Source organism: Manis pentadactyla, chromosome 5 (genome assembly GCF_030020395.1).
Source record: "Manis pentadactyla isolate mManPen7 chromosome 5, mManPen7.hap1, whole genome shotgun sequence".
In the NCBI taxonomy this organism is placed as follows: Eukaryota; Metazoa; Chordata; class Mammalia; order Pholidota; family Manidae; genus Manis; species Manis pentadactyla.
Window position 1 is genome coordinate 35,890,382 of NC_080023.1, and position 14,363 is coordinate 35,904,744.

General features: G+C 40.3%; 1 protein-coding gene across 1 annotated transcript in view; it reads left to right on the plus strand.

Moving 5' to 3' along the window:
* Positions 1-14,363, plus strand: part of GRXCR1 (glutaredoxin and cysteine rich domain containing 1) — a 121,874-nt gene that overhangs the window by 22,284 nt on the left and 85,227 nt on the right. The gene's annotated exons all lie outside the window — the stretch shown is intronic.

A 14,363-nucleotide genomic window follows, 5' to 3' on the forward strand; every position in this document is an offset into this window, starting at 1 on the left:
TCTGTTTTGAGCATTTTGATGAACCTCCATACTGCCTTCCACAATGGTTGAACTAATTTACATTCCCACCAGCAGTGTAGGAGGATTCCCCTTTCTTCACAGCCTCACCAACATTTGTTATTGTTTGTCTTTTGGATGGCAGCCATCCTTACTGGTGGGAGATGATACCTCATTGTAGTTTTAATTTGCATTTCTCTGATAATTAGCGATGTGGAGCATCTTTTCATGTGTCTGTTGGCCATCTGTATTTCTTTTTTGGGGAACTGTCTGTTCAGTTCCTCTGCCCATATTTTAATTGGGTTATTTGTTTTTTGTTTGTTGAGGCGTGTGAGCTCTTTATATATTTTGGATGTCAAGCATTATCAGAATTGTCATTTTCAAATATATTCTCCCATACTGTAGGGTTCCTTTTTGTTCTATTGATGGTGTCTTTTGCTGTACAGAAGCTTTTCAGCTTAATATAGTTCTACTTGTTCATTTTTGCTGTTGTTTTCCTTGCCCGGGGAGATATGTTCAAGAAGAGGTCACTCATGTTTATGTCTAAGAGGTTTTTGCCTATGTTTTCTTCCAATAATTTAATGGTTTCATGACTTACATTCAGGTCTTTGATCCATTTTGAGTTTACTTTTGTATATGGGGTTAGACAATGGTCCAGTTTCATTCTCCTACATGTAGCTGTCCAGTTTTGCCAGCACCACCTGTTGAAGAGACTGTCATTTCGCCATTGTATGTCCATGGCTCCTTTATCAAATATTAATTGACCATATATGTCTGGATTAATGTCTGGATTCTCTAGTCTGTTCCATTGGTCTGTGGCTCTGTTCTTGTGCCAGTACCAAATTATCTTGATTACTATGGCTTTATAGTAGAGCTTGAAGTTGGGGAGTGAGATCCCCCCTACTTTATTCCTCTTTCTCAGGATTGCTTTGGCTATTCGGGGTCTTTGGTGTTTCCATATGAATTTTTGAATTATTTCTACCAGTTCATTGAAGAATGTTGCTGGTAGTTTCATAGGGATTGCATCAAATCTGTATATTGCTTTGGGCAGGATGGCCATTTTGACGATATTAATTCTTCCTAGCCATGAGCATGGGATACGTTTCCATCTGTTAGTGTCCCCTTTAATTTCTCTTAAGAGTGACTTGTAGTTTTCAGAGTATAAGTCTTTCACTTCTTTGGTTAGGTTTATTTCTAGGTATTTTATTCTTTTTGATGCAATTGTGAATGGAGTTGTTTTCCTGATTTCTCTTTCTGTTGGTTCATTGTTAGTGTATAGGAAAGTCACAGATTTCTGTGTGTTAATTTTGTATTCTGCAACTTTGCAGTATTCCGATATCAGTTCAAGTAGTTTTGGGGTGGAGTCTTTAGGGTTTTTTATGTACAATATAATGTCATCTGCAAATAGTGACAGTTTAACTTCTTCTTTACCAATCTGGATTCCTTATATTTCTTTGTTTTGTCTGATTGCCATGGCTAGGACCTCTAGTACTATGTTAAATAACAGTGGGGAGAGTGGGCATCCCTGTCTAGTTCCTGATCTCAGAGGAAAAGCTTTCAGCTTCTCGCTGTTCAGTGTAATGTTGGCTGTGGGTTTATCAAAAATGGCCTTTATTATGTTGAGGTACTTGCCGTCTATTCCCATTTTGCTGAGAGTTTTTATCAAGAATGAATGTTGAATTTTGTCAAATGCTTTTTCAGCATCTATGGAGATGATCATGTGGTTTTTGTCTTTCTTTTTGTTGATGTGGTGAATGATGTTGATGGACTTTCGAATGTTGTACCATCCTTGCATCCCTGGGATGAATCCCACTTGGTCATGGTGTATGATCCTTTTGATGTATTTTTGAATTCAGTTTGCTAATATTTTGTTGAGTATTTTTGCATCTATGTTCATCAGGGATATTTGTCTCTAATTTTCCTTTTTGGTGGGGTCTTTGCCTGGTTTTGGTATTAGGGTGATGTTGGCTTCATAGAATGAGTTTGGGAGTATCCCCTCCTCCTCTATTTTTTGGAAAATTTTATGGGGAATGGGTATTATGTCTTTCCTGTATGTCTGATAAAATTCCGAGGTAAATCCATCTGTCCCGGGGGTTTTGTTCTTTGGTAGTTTTTTGATTACCACTTCAATTTTGTTGCTGGTAATTTGTCTGTTTAGATTTTCTGTATCTTTTTGGGTCAGTCTTGGAAGGTTGTATTTTTCTAGGAAGTTGACCGTTTCTCCTAGGTTTCCCAGCTTGTTAGCATATAGGTTTTCATAGTACTCCCTAATAATTCTTTGCATTTCTGTGGGGTCCGTCGTGATTTTTCCTTTCTCGTTTCTGATTCTGTTGATTTGTGTTGACTCTCTTTTCCTCTTAATAAGTCTGGCTAGAGGCTTATCTATTTTGTTTATTTTCTCAAAGAACCAGCTCTTGGTTTCATTGATTTTTGCTATTGTTTTATTCTTCTCAACTTTATTTATTTCTTCTCTGATCTTTATTATGTCCCTCCTTCTGCTGACCTTAGGCTTCATCATTTGTTCTTCTTTTTCCAATTTCGATAATTGTGACCTTAGACCATTCATTTGGGATTGTTCCTCCTTCTTTAGATATGCCTGGGTTGCTATATACTTTCCTCTTAAGACTGCTTTTGCTGTGTCCCACAGTAGTTGGGGCTTTGTGTTGTTGTTGTTGTTTGTTTCCATATATTGCTGGATCTCCATTTTGATTTGGTCATTGATCCATTGATTATTTAGGAGCGTGTTGTTAAGCCTCCATGTGTTTGTGAGCCTTTTTGCTTTCTTTGTACAGTTTATTTCTAGTTTTATGCCTTTGTGGTCTGAAAAGTTGGTTGGTAGGATTTCAGTCTTTTGGAATTTACTGAGGCTCTTTTTGTGGCCTAGTATGTGGTCTATTCTGGAGAATGTTCCATGTGCACTTGAGAAGAATGTGTATCCTGTTGCTTTTGGATGTAGAGTTCTGTAGATGTCTATTAGGTCCATCTGTTCTAGTGTGTTGTTCAGTGCCTCTGTGTCCTTACTTATTTTCTGTCTGGTGGATCTGTCCTTTGGAGTGAGTGGTGTGTTGAAGTCTCCTAGAATGAATGCATTGCATTCTATTTCCTCCTTTAGTTCTTTTAGTATTTGTTTCAGATATGTTGGTGCTCCTGTATTGGGTGCATATATATTTATAATGGTTATATCCTCTTGTTGGACTGAGCCCTTTATCATTATGTGATGTCCTTCTTTATCTTTTGTTACTTTCTTTATTTTGAAGTCTGTTTTGTCTTATACTAGTATTGCAACACCTGCTTTTTTCTCTCTGTTGTTTGCATGAAATATGTTTTTCCATCCCTTGACTTTTAGTCTGTGCATGTCTTTGGGTTTGAGGTGAGTCTCTTGTAAGCAGCATATGGATGGATCTTGCTTTTTTATCCATTCTATTACCCTGTGTCTTTTGATTGGTGCATTCAGTCCATTTACATTTTGGATGATTATTGAAAGGTATGTACTTATTGCCATTGCAGGCTTTAAGTTTGTGGTTACCAAAGGTTCAGGGTTAGCTTCTTTACTATCTTACTGTCTAACTTAACTCGCTTGTTGAGCTATTATAAACATGGTCTGATGATTCTTTATTTCTCTCCCTTCTTATTCCTCCTCCTCCCTTCTTCATATGTTGGTTGTTTTGTTGTGTGCTCTTTTTAGGAGTGCTCCCATCTATAGCAGTCCCTGTAAGATGCCCTGTAGAGGTGGTTTGTGGGAGGCAAATTCCCTCAACTTTTGCTTGTTTAATCCCTCCTTCATATTTAAATGATAATCGTGCTGGATACAGTAGTCTTGGTTCGAGGCCTTCTGTTTCATTGCATTAAGTGTATCATGCCATTCTCTTCTGGCCTGTAGGGTTTCTGTTGAGAAGTCTGATGATAGCCTGATGGGTTTTCCTTTGTAGGTAACCTTTTTTTTTCTCTCTGGCTGCCTTTAATACTTTGTCCTTGTCTTTGATCTTTGCCATTTTAATTATTATGTGTCTTGGTGTTGCCCTCCTTGGATCCATTGTCATGGGAGTTCTGTGTGCCTCTGTGGTCTGAGAGGCCATTTCCTCCCCTAGTTTGGGGAAGTTTTCAGCAATTATTTCTTCACAGACACTTTCTATCCTTTTTTCTCTCTCTTCTTTTTTTGGTGCCCCTATAATGCGGATATTGTTCTGTTTCGATTTGTCACTCAGTTCTCTTAGAATTCTTTCATTCCTGGAGATCCTTTTATCTCTCTCTGCATCAGCTTCTCTGTGTTCCTGTTCTCTGTTTTCTAGTCCATTAATGGTCTCTTGAGTCTTGTCCATTCTGTTTTGAAGTCCTCCCAGAGCTTGTTTTATTTCTGAATTCTCCTTCCTTAGTTCTTGCATATTTCTCTGCAAGTCCATCAGGATGGTTATGACTTTTGTTTTGAATCTTTTTCAGGAAGACTGGTTAAATCTATCTCCCCAGGTTCCATCTCAGGGGAAGATGTAGCAGATGCCAAAGCTGTCTTTGGTTAGTCTTCTCTGGATCATATTTTTTTGCCTTTTCATGTCGACAGGTGCTATTGACTGTCAGCTGGGAGGGCCAACTTTCTGCTTGCTACTGGCCTTTCTTTACTGGGACAACTGCGACCCCTAGTGGTTTGTGTTGGGTAATTGCATGTAGACTGGGTCTTGTGTCTTGCCCTGCCCGTATGGAGGAAGCTCCCTTTCTGAGGGCATGGCCAGTGTTAGGCTGCTTCTCTGCTTTCACCACGCCCCGAAGGGGTAATGGACGTGGAGCTGTTTGGCTGTTTACTTCTATGAGGGGTCTCCGAGCTGTTGCCCAGGGGGTTAGTGTGCCCAGTTTTCCCTGTAATTTCCAGCTGTTGGACTGTGACCTGTGTTGTTTCCGTCCAGCTGTTAAGTCCCTGTCCCTTTAAGACTTTCAAAAAGCACTTGCTTTTCTTTGTCACAGGGGCATCAGCTTCGGAACCCACTCAGATGTATTGCTGCCCTTTTTCCCTAGTTTCCAGCCCTCCACGCATGTACTGTGTCTGCACTCTGGTGCGGATGGCTAGGGCTGGGTGTTTAGCAGTCCTGGGCTCCCTCTCCCTCCCTGCTCTGACTCCTCTCCTCCTGCCGGGAGCTGGGGGGTGGGCGCTCGTGTCCCGCCAGGCCGGGGCTTGTATCTTACCCCTTTCACCAGGTGCTGGGCTCTCGCACGTGTGGATGTAGTCTGGCTGTTGTCCTGTGTCTTCTGGTCTCTCTTTTAGGATTAGTTGTATTTGTTATATTTTCAAAAATATATATGTTTTTGGGAGGAGATTCCCACTGTCCTACTCACGCCACCATGTTGGCTCTGCCTCTGATACAGGGCATATCTTATATCCAGTTACAAAGCCAAGGGATAGCTTGGCTCAGGTTCTGTTTGCAAGGCTCTGTTTGTATCTTGCCACATTTCATATAAGCTCTATTTCTAGGCCAATGAGGTTATATTTTTCCCCATCTACTTGTAATGAGATAATGGCTTTTAGTCTCACTCCATTTTAAGCATTCATTTTAAGTGAATCAGGCTTCAGTCTTTTGCTGTGGGAGCTATGTGACTTTATCTCTGTCCACCACTTTCTGTTCTTTTTCTGGACCTTGACAAGAATATATTGTTTTGATGTTTAAAAAAATCTACTTTTTCATTTTACTCTCTCATGCTACTTGGAACATTAAAATGGGGCACATCTAAACCTAAAGTTACATTGCCATCTTGATTGGATATCTCCTGGAAAAATGATTTTGACAGATAATCCTATTCCCAGGCAAACTACTAATCAAATATAAGTGTAGAACAAAAATATTTCCATATGTACAAAGATTCAAGAGTGCTTATCTTCCTTGTATCATTTCAGAAAAAAATTATTTAAACACATTCATTTGCAAAAAAGAAAGGTGCAAACTGAGAAGTGAGAAGATCTGGAATTCAGGAAACACTAGATCCAATTCAGGAGATCACTAAAGGGAAGTACCAGGAGGAATATTTTCATTAGAGCAGAAGAGCAATGGGTCCATATTAGATCAGCCAGGTAAATGGTAGTGAACAGTAAGTCCTCAGGCACAAAGAGGGCTACCTAAGATACATAAGCGTATTAATCAAGGGAAAAGAAAGCAAGTATTTGTGGACTCTTAAAACAAAGCAAAACAGAATGAACAAAATAGCAGTAGATTTATAGACACTGAAAAGTGACTGGTGTTTACCATGGAGGAGGGGGTGGGATGCATGGGTGGGGAGTCGGAGGGGGATAAAGGAGCACAAAATTCTCAGTTATAATGTATGGTGGCCACAGGGATAGAAGTACAGTGTGGAGAATATAACTAATGATTCTGTAACAGCTTTCTGTGTTGACAGATGGTAACTGCACTAGTGGGGGTGAGGATTTAATAATATGGGTAACTGTTGAACCACTGTGTTTTACATTTGAAACAAATTTAAGACTGTATATCAATGATACTTCACTTAAAAATTTATAAACAAATACCAGGTAAAATGACACGTGCTGAAAACAGTCATGATCCAAATATATAACAAATGAAAATTTGTCATTTTTTAAGATACTAGTTTTTCAATCTTTTTTAGTCCTTCATGCAATTGACATTTTGAAGCATACAGACCAATTACTTAATAGAATATATCCCTCAATTTGGGTTTCTGTGTTGCCTCATGATTAGATTCAGGTTGTACATTTTTGGCTGGAATTTTACATAAGTGATGTTGTGTCTTTTTTGGGGTATCATATTTGAAAGCAAATGATGTTCATTTGTCCCCTATTAGTGATATTAATTTTGATCACTTAATAATAGCAACAATATTATGGTGTTGTCTAATATCTCCACTGTATAGTCATTTTTTCCTGTGTTAATTAAGAAATAATTTGTTGGAAGAGATTTCCACATTGATGATTTTTACCTGAGCTGATTTTTAGAACTATGTTTGCAAAATGATGACCTTCTTTTTATAGTTATTAGAATGTTTCTTTAAGGAAGAGTTTTTGTCTAGCCTCTGTTTATAAATTTATTAAGCATCTATTTATTATCAGTATATAGACTTGTGGATTCTTATTTGCTGGGTTATAATCCACCACTGCCCTTACTTATTTTAATGCTCTGTCTGTTCCAGTTTGGGCTAGTGAGGGCCATTAAAATTGACACGTGTCTTTTTGACATGCTTCCTTCAATTTTGTGAGTACTTCCTTACTTTCTAGCCCGAGGTGTTCTAGGCTCACTGTATACCTTCCCGGCACATCCCAGGGATCAATCGTTTTTCAAAGAGCCTTGGTACCTTGTGGTGCAGAATGATGTTAGGAAACCAAAATCTGGGTGGTAGACTTGCTCACTGCTGCTGGTACGTGTTCCTCATCTGTCCTTTCACTGGACAAAGCTAACGACGATGGCAGAGGGAGCTCTGTTGTAATTTGGCATGTATTTCTCTAGCTAATTTTAAAGTTCCTGTTATTCTCTCTCACCTAATAATGTTGAAGGCATGGGCCACGTGTTCTTTAATTTTTGCCCCTTGTCGATCTTATTTTTTGGGGGAGGATGTGAAGAGTGTTTCAGGTTGACGAAGTCCCCATTTTCCGAGGATGATCTGAACCACTGAGTTCCACGGACTTGGGGCGTCTTCCTCCTCCAGGGCATGCTCCACCTCCAGGGTAACTAATATTTCAATGGGATTTTTCGATGAATTAACATATGTGCTGATAAAAACTTGAAGGATGGAACTTCATACTCTATCTTCCTACAGTCTTTTACCTTAATAGTGTGTGGTTGCCCCCAGGGTCAAAGAAGACAGCTTGAGAGGAAACAGAGTCAAGAATTACCCCCTTACAATGAACACTGATAGGAAGATGGCTTCAGTAATTTGCTTTTATACATTGCCTTCAAAGGTTGCTACTGTTTTCCCAATACATTTGGCATTTGTATACACACACACACACACATAACCAACATGCAATCGTTGACATTTATGAAAGTCTAATCTGATTTTATTGCTGAAAGCAGAAATACATGGAGGAGAAAAAAAGTGTCTCATTTCCTCCAGTAATGATAGCAAAAATTAGAGCTTAGGGTTGCATTCCAACGAGATTGTGGCTTTCATTATCTCACACTCATAGCTGATGATTGAAAATTGTTTGATTGCACCAGGCCGATTGCTCCTGCAGAGTAATTAATCCCCAGTGAAGGTTTGGAACTGCCAGTGGAAATGCTGTGTATCTGCATTGCAGCTGAGACATGCTAGTGAAGGCTTTACTGGCAGCTACTCGTGACTTTACGATGACTCTCACTTACTTAGGGAGAGTGACAAATGGAACCACTGTCACTCATTTTAATTAAATGGTCTCTGAAAGAAGTGGCCAGTCAGGATGAAGGAGGTACAGAGGGTTTCTTAGATAAGAGCCTCTTGGGGTGAGTGCATTTCACTGTAAAAGAAGCTGCCCTGGACAGAAAGACTACTGTAGTATTTCTGGGTGAAATCAGAACAATCATTGGATTATGAAGCATGAATCATTGCCCTGTAATACAAAACAAAATAGGAATTAGAAAGATGAAGTGATAGGAAGAAAGGAAGTTCATGAAATATTCACCTTTATATTTAGTTTTCCAGTGTTAGGAGGTTGGATATGGGACTTAACTGGCACATGTGCATTTTAAGATTACAGCACCGCCAGTACTTATATCTGAGTGCAGAGTGGCTTGAAATAAGCTTAGAAGCACATAATATTTCTCCTAAGATCATTCTGGTGAGTGTCTTCCTTGCCACGTCTTGCCAATGGGTTTCAGCCCCAGGCAAGTTCGCTATGGATTCAGTGACCAAAGAAAATTACAGCAAAATGTTCTTTGGGGTGAAAGGTTTATACCCAACTTTATTTCCAGGTGGCAGGTCAGTCACTAAAATCCCATTCACTCAGAGCGAGTCTGCATGCAGCAAGCCGGTCTGTGCCTCTGGGACGCTCTGTCCACACAGCTGTCCTCTAGGCTTCTCTGCACAGTCTTCCTGCACAGCTGTCCTCTGGGCCTCTGTCCTTGGCGCTGCCACCACTCCAGCCTCTGCTCTGCTCTCCTGTAGCCTTACAGCCCTGCCACCATGTCATGTCCAGAGCACTGGGTGGAGCTCTTTTTATAGAGTCAACAGCCATGTATTGCCCACAGGTGTGCAGTGAGCCAGTCAACCAGGGCCAGGTGAGAATCCTGACCACAGGAACTCTCATTTTATCCACACCACACCAGCCTCACCTTCATGAAGAGGTCAACCTGGGATCACGGTCATTATTTCTTGAGCAACTCTCCTTCTAACAGTTGTGTTTTTCCTTGGAGCACTACGCTTTGCAGAGTCAAGGCCTCCTGCTCCTCGACATGCCATCTAAGGATGCACCAGCATCACCTGGATGGTTTGTTAAAAATAGAATTTTTGGTCCCATCCAGACCTACTGAGTCAGAATTTCATTTTAACAAGATGTCCAGGTGATTCCTTTGCAAATCAAAGGTTGAGAGGCACGGCGTGGGAGGACTAGATCTCCCCACAGAGTTTATGGTACCCACCATTTTCTCCTTTACATTCCAGCTCTGTTTTCTGCCTCCTGCTGTTGCTAGTCTCAGACATGCTCCCTTAATGTTTCAGGTTCCTCCTTCTTGTTCCCCTACCAGACTGCATGTTCCCCAAGAGCATGTTATAGTTGTCTCATACCTGCCAGAGCAACATTGTGCTCAGCTTTCAGTACTATTGTCTGTAATTGGTCAATTGATGGATTTGATTAATTAAAAAGTGAGAAATGAAAAAAAAATTAACCAAAATGCAAACACCCCCTGCTTCTGTCCCTGCAGGTGCCCATGTGGTCTGTACTTTGTACTTTCATACATGCTAAACCCTAGTGCTTAGGATCTATTGTAGGCTCAAGCTGGGAACTCCACTAGCTGCTATTTTAATAGTCATCATATGGATTTAATAATACTACAGGTTAAAAAAACCCCGCATTAATTGCTAATATTTTAAAATCGGAAGATATTACATAGATTAGTGCATCTCTTGACAAATCTGGGCTCGCATGTCCTCAAATGCTATCAGCTACAGCTGTGGAGTGGCTGGCTGGCCAGAGGGGGTTACGCCTTCCAGTATACCACTGTCCCTACCCTATTCTTATTATTCCCCTAACTCCAAGTCCAAGGGTCTTTGGTATTTATCCTCATATTTACTCTGTGGTTTTCTTAAACCTGGCCCAAGTCACTCATGTTTACATTGCCTGCTTATCTCCTGTGGGCATTCACATTTGAAGCCATGGGCCAGCTTCTTAATCTACTTTGTTGGACATGGTATTTTTTAAGTGTGCCATTTGGTTTGTCTTAATATTTTGTAAAGGTGCACTATAATTTTCATTCCTTTCCAGGGCAAACCTGGGGCATTGTGATTCCAAGCATTGAAAGGTTCAGACCTTTTAAATCAGTGCCTTCAGAACTGAGAGCTCCACAGGATGAGAAAGGAGTACATTTGGATGGTGAAAAAGTCCACCAGGCTGTTTCATTGGTTGTTTCCACTGGCTCCTTTAGCACATGCTGCACCTGTGGGCACAAGCTATTTCCAAGAACATATCATGTACTGGGTACAGAAAAAACAAAAAATTCCTAGAACTCATCTTTCTATCTGGAGCTTAAATTTTTAATTTCTAGAAATGTAAATTGCTGTAATAGTTCTTCTCCATTTGTGGTACTGATTTGTAAATCTCTAAGTCAACTTCCGTATCTCTCAAGGAGTCTGATGCATCTGTTTTGCTTTAGAAGCCTGACGTGGTTTGCTTTAGGAGACACAGCATGTGCAGAGCCATCGTGTGTATCTCCTGCATGCCCGAGGAGTGTCTGCTCTGTGCAAAGCTTTGTGACCTCTGTGGCACAAGGGAATGGACCCTAGACCTCCCAAAGGGAAGCAGCAGGTCTGGCCTGTGTCTGAGGAGCAGGCAGCAAGTTTGGCATTGCTGACCACCCATTAGCAGAGACCACCCACACGGGCTGCTTCTGCATCACTGGCAGAAAGAGTTTATTGCAAAACAATGGACACGCTGATTTCTGGAACTGACTGCCTGACTTGGAGTCAATGGGAAAAGTGAAGGGGGAGGCAAGGGGTGTGAGCACTGAGCACAATGAATATATTCCTTAGCAATTATCTCCATTACAGAGAACTTTTTAATATTTCTAATCATAAGCTTGCCCATTCAACCAAAAAGTCTTTTATTTCATACCTTACGATGAATGAGTGTGAGAACTAACTTGCTCCCCCTGCCATCTGTACTTAATGCACACACCATGAAGAATGGCATTCAAGATCAATTATGAAATTATGATATATATGTTGGGACAGTGTGTCATGTAGAAATAGCAAATAGTAGTGTAATGTGTGATAATCATGCCTACAGGAGCTGCAAGCTTAGAGAATGTGCTGACAGGGTATGTGCAGAGCACTTATTACAGGGATGTAGAGGTTCTGCTTCAGATCCCAGCTCTGTGCAGCTCACATTGGATAAATCTGGCAGGGTCTAATCCCCCCCCACTCTTTTCCTCCTTTTTTAATTAAAATTTCTTAAAACTAATTTTCAGAAAATCAAATGTTCATTTTTCTCTCCATTCCCACATTTAGCTGTAACACTAATCCTGATTAAGTCCTTATTATAGTGCTCTTAATAGTTTTTCTCTCTGACTTTCCTCCTTTAATCTATAGTAAGCAGAAGCCAATAAATTATTCCCACTAGCCTTCCCTATGTGGGTAGCATTCAGGGCTGCAATAATTTCCTTTTAAATCTCAATCCCAGAAACTAAATGCTAATGATCCACACTAGCACCATTTCTACCCACATCCCACAGTTTTATCCATTTCTAGATTTTCCATTTTTCTCTAAGGCTCTTCCAAATTTGGAAATTCAGAACTGAATCATGCTTCTGGCTACTGAAGATCCCGTGGCAGAATATTCTGTGACGGAGGGCAGTGGGTCATTTCCCAGCTAGACTGCAGGGGTGGGGCGCCTTGTGCACAGAGGGGACCGTAACTGCATGAACAAATACATGTTCAGTCCGTCTCTAAACAGTTTTTTGAATAGTCTGAATTTGGTGATATTCAAACAATAAATGGTTTTATTCCTTTCAAATCAGTCTTTAAACATGTTTCACCCAATCTTTTGTTAAATTTCACCCACGTCTTAGGCACATCCCAGAATGATTCCAAAATTTCTGCTCCTAAAACATTTCTTCTCTTAATCCACTCAAGGATTTTCTTTCACCCATTGCTGATTCGACCTAAGGCTGGGCAGCCTTGGAGAGGTGAGGGGGGGTCCTAGAATTTACCTTCTTTTTCCTCACCCTCTCCTTTTCCTAAGTCCCCAGGCCTGTGCAGCAGGAGAGAAAAAAGTGACTGAAAGTGACAGTCTTTCTCATTCATCCCCTGGGGGACACTGGTTGGCCTCACCATATGCCTCTCTGTTGCCTGCCCCTAACATCTGTGGGGCCTTGGGCATAAGTACAAATGGAGGCCTAGACGCCCTATGTCTAAATATTAAGAAGATTTATATCAAGCTAATGAAGTGTTAAAATGCCTATCTTGATAGGTATATATACATAATGACCTTAAAATCCAGGTTAGAATTTGAAACTCCCAAATTCCGTGTAATTTTATGTGTTAACATAGTGGCATGACATGAACCTTGCCTGCCCTCCTCCCATCCCTGGCCCGAGGCCTGTCGTCCTTATCTTTCCTGCCACTTGCTGCAAACAGCCACCCCTTGGCTATTCTTTGTGTATAAGGGTTTCCTCCCCAGGAGAAGGTGCCCAGGGAAGAAGTTTGTGTGGGCTCTGGAAGCACGCTTAGGACCATTTGGAGAGAGAATTTTGGAATTCTCAGAGCATGGTTTGAAGAGGATGCAGGTTTCGTATAGGCATGTCCCTCTGTCCCTCACTTTGTGGCAATGGCATGGCTGTAGAAGGGTGCGAATGGGGTCCTTTAGAGAGCCAGCTAACAGCTGCCTACTCCAATGATCCCTTGCTCCCCTTCATCGTCAGCAGGTATGAGTGGGGCTTGGAAGTGGGGTGGGGAAGTGGTTGGAAGGTAGCAAAGCTCATTTACTCATTTCTTAATAACCCAGGAGGGACTGTTGGTTCCCAATTACTAGGTAATTTATACTCTGTGTTCTTGGTTTATAGTCTCAGTAGTCCATTCCAAGGCCATTAAGAAAATCTCTCCATATCCTAATGCACATGCAAACAAAATGTCTCTCCTATTAGAGTAGGCAACTTTGCCAATTAAAAAGTCAAAGGACTATTTGGTCAAATATTTACCTTGATCTCTGCTTTTTGTGTATAGAAATTTTCTTTTACTTCAGTTATACAAATAGTGAAATTATAATTTGGCCTAAAAATATGTTCTGGGTAACATTCAAATTACCAATTCAATTCCTTCTTTTCCTAGCTTCACACCACATTTCTACACTTCCATCTGCTACATGGGGAGGAGATGTACAAACACAGTACAGACACCAGCTCCTCAAAAATCTCCAAAGATGCTTCAAGAATTTTTTTCCTTTAGAGACATATCTAGTAGACAATGTTTACTTACCAAACATCACTGTTGGGCAAGGTGATATACAGCTTCCGATATGGTACCGTCGCTCCATTCTCTCTCAGAGGAAGATTTCACAGTACCTTGTGAGTGAGCGTAAAGCTATTATGGGAATTCACTTTATAGTAAAATGTAGTCACTTACAAATATCACTGTTATTATCCATAAAAATTACATGCCACAACTGCACAACTAATTGTGATACTAACAATCACTTGACAAACAATTTCAAGTAGAAAAACAGTAGACAGCAGGCTGTTATAACAAAGGGAGAGGATCTGATTCCTGTGAGGGACCTTAATTTATGGAAGGCCCTAGATACATGGACTCCTATACATTGATACTTAACAGTGTATGCTTTTTATTTTTATTTTTTTTGTAGATAATTATTTTTTTATTGAAGGGTAGTTGACACACAGTATTACATTAGTTTCAGCTGTACAACACAGTGATTCAACATTTATATACATGATAATTCTAGGTACCAGCTTTCACCATACCAAGTTGTTACAATATTTTGACTATATTCCTTATGCTATACATTACATCCTGGTTACTTATTTATTTTACAATTGGAAGTGTGTACTTTTTTTTTTTTTTTGTGAGGGCATCTCCAATATTTATTGATCAAATGGTTGTTAACAACAATAAAATTCTGTATAGGGGAGTCAATGCTCAATGCACAATCATTAATCTACCACAAGCCTAATTTTCATCAGTCTCCAATCTTCTGATGCATAACGAACAAGTTC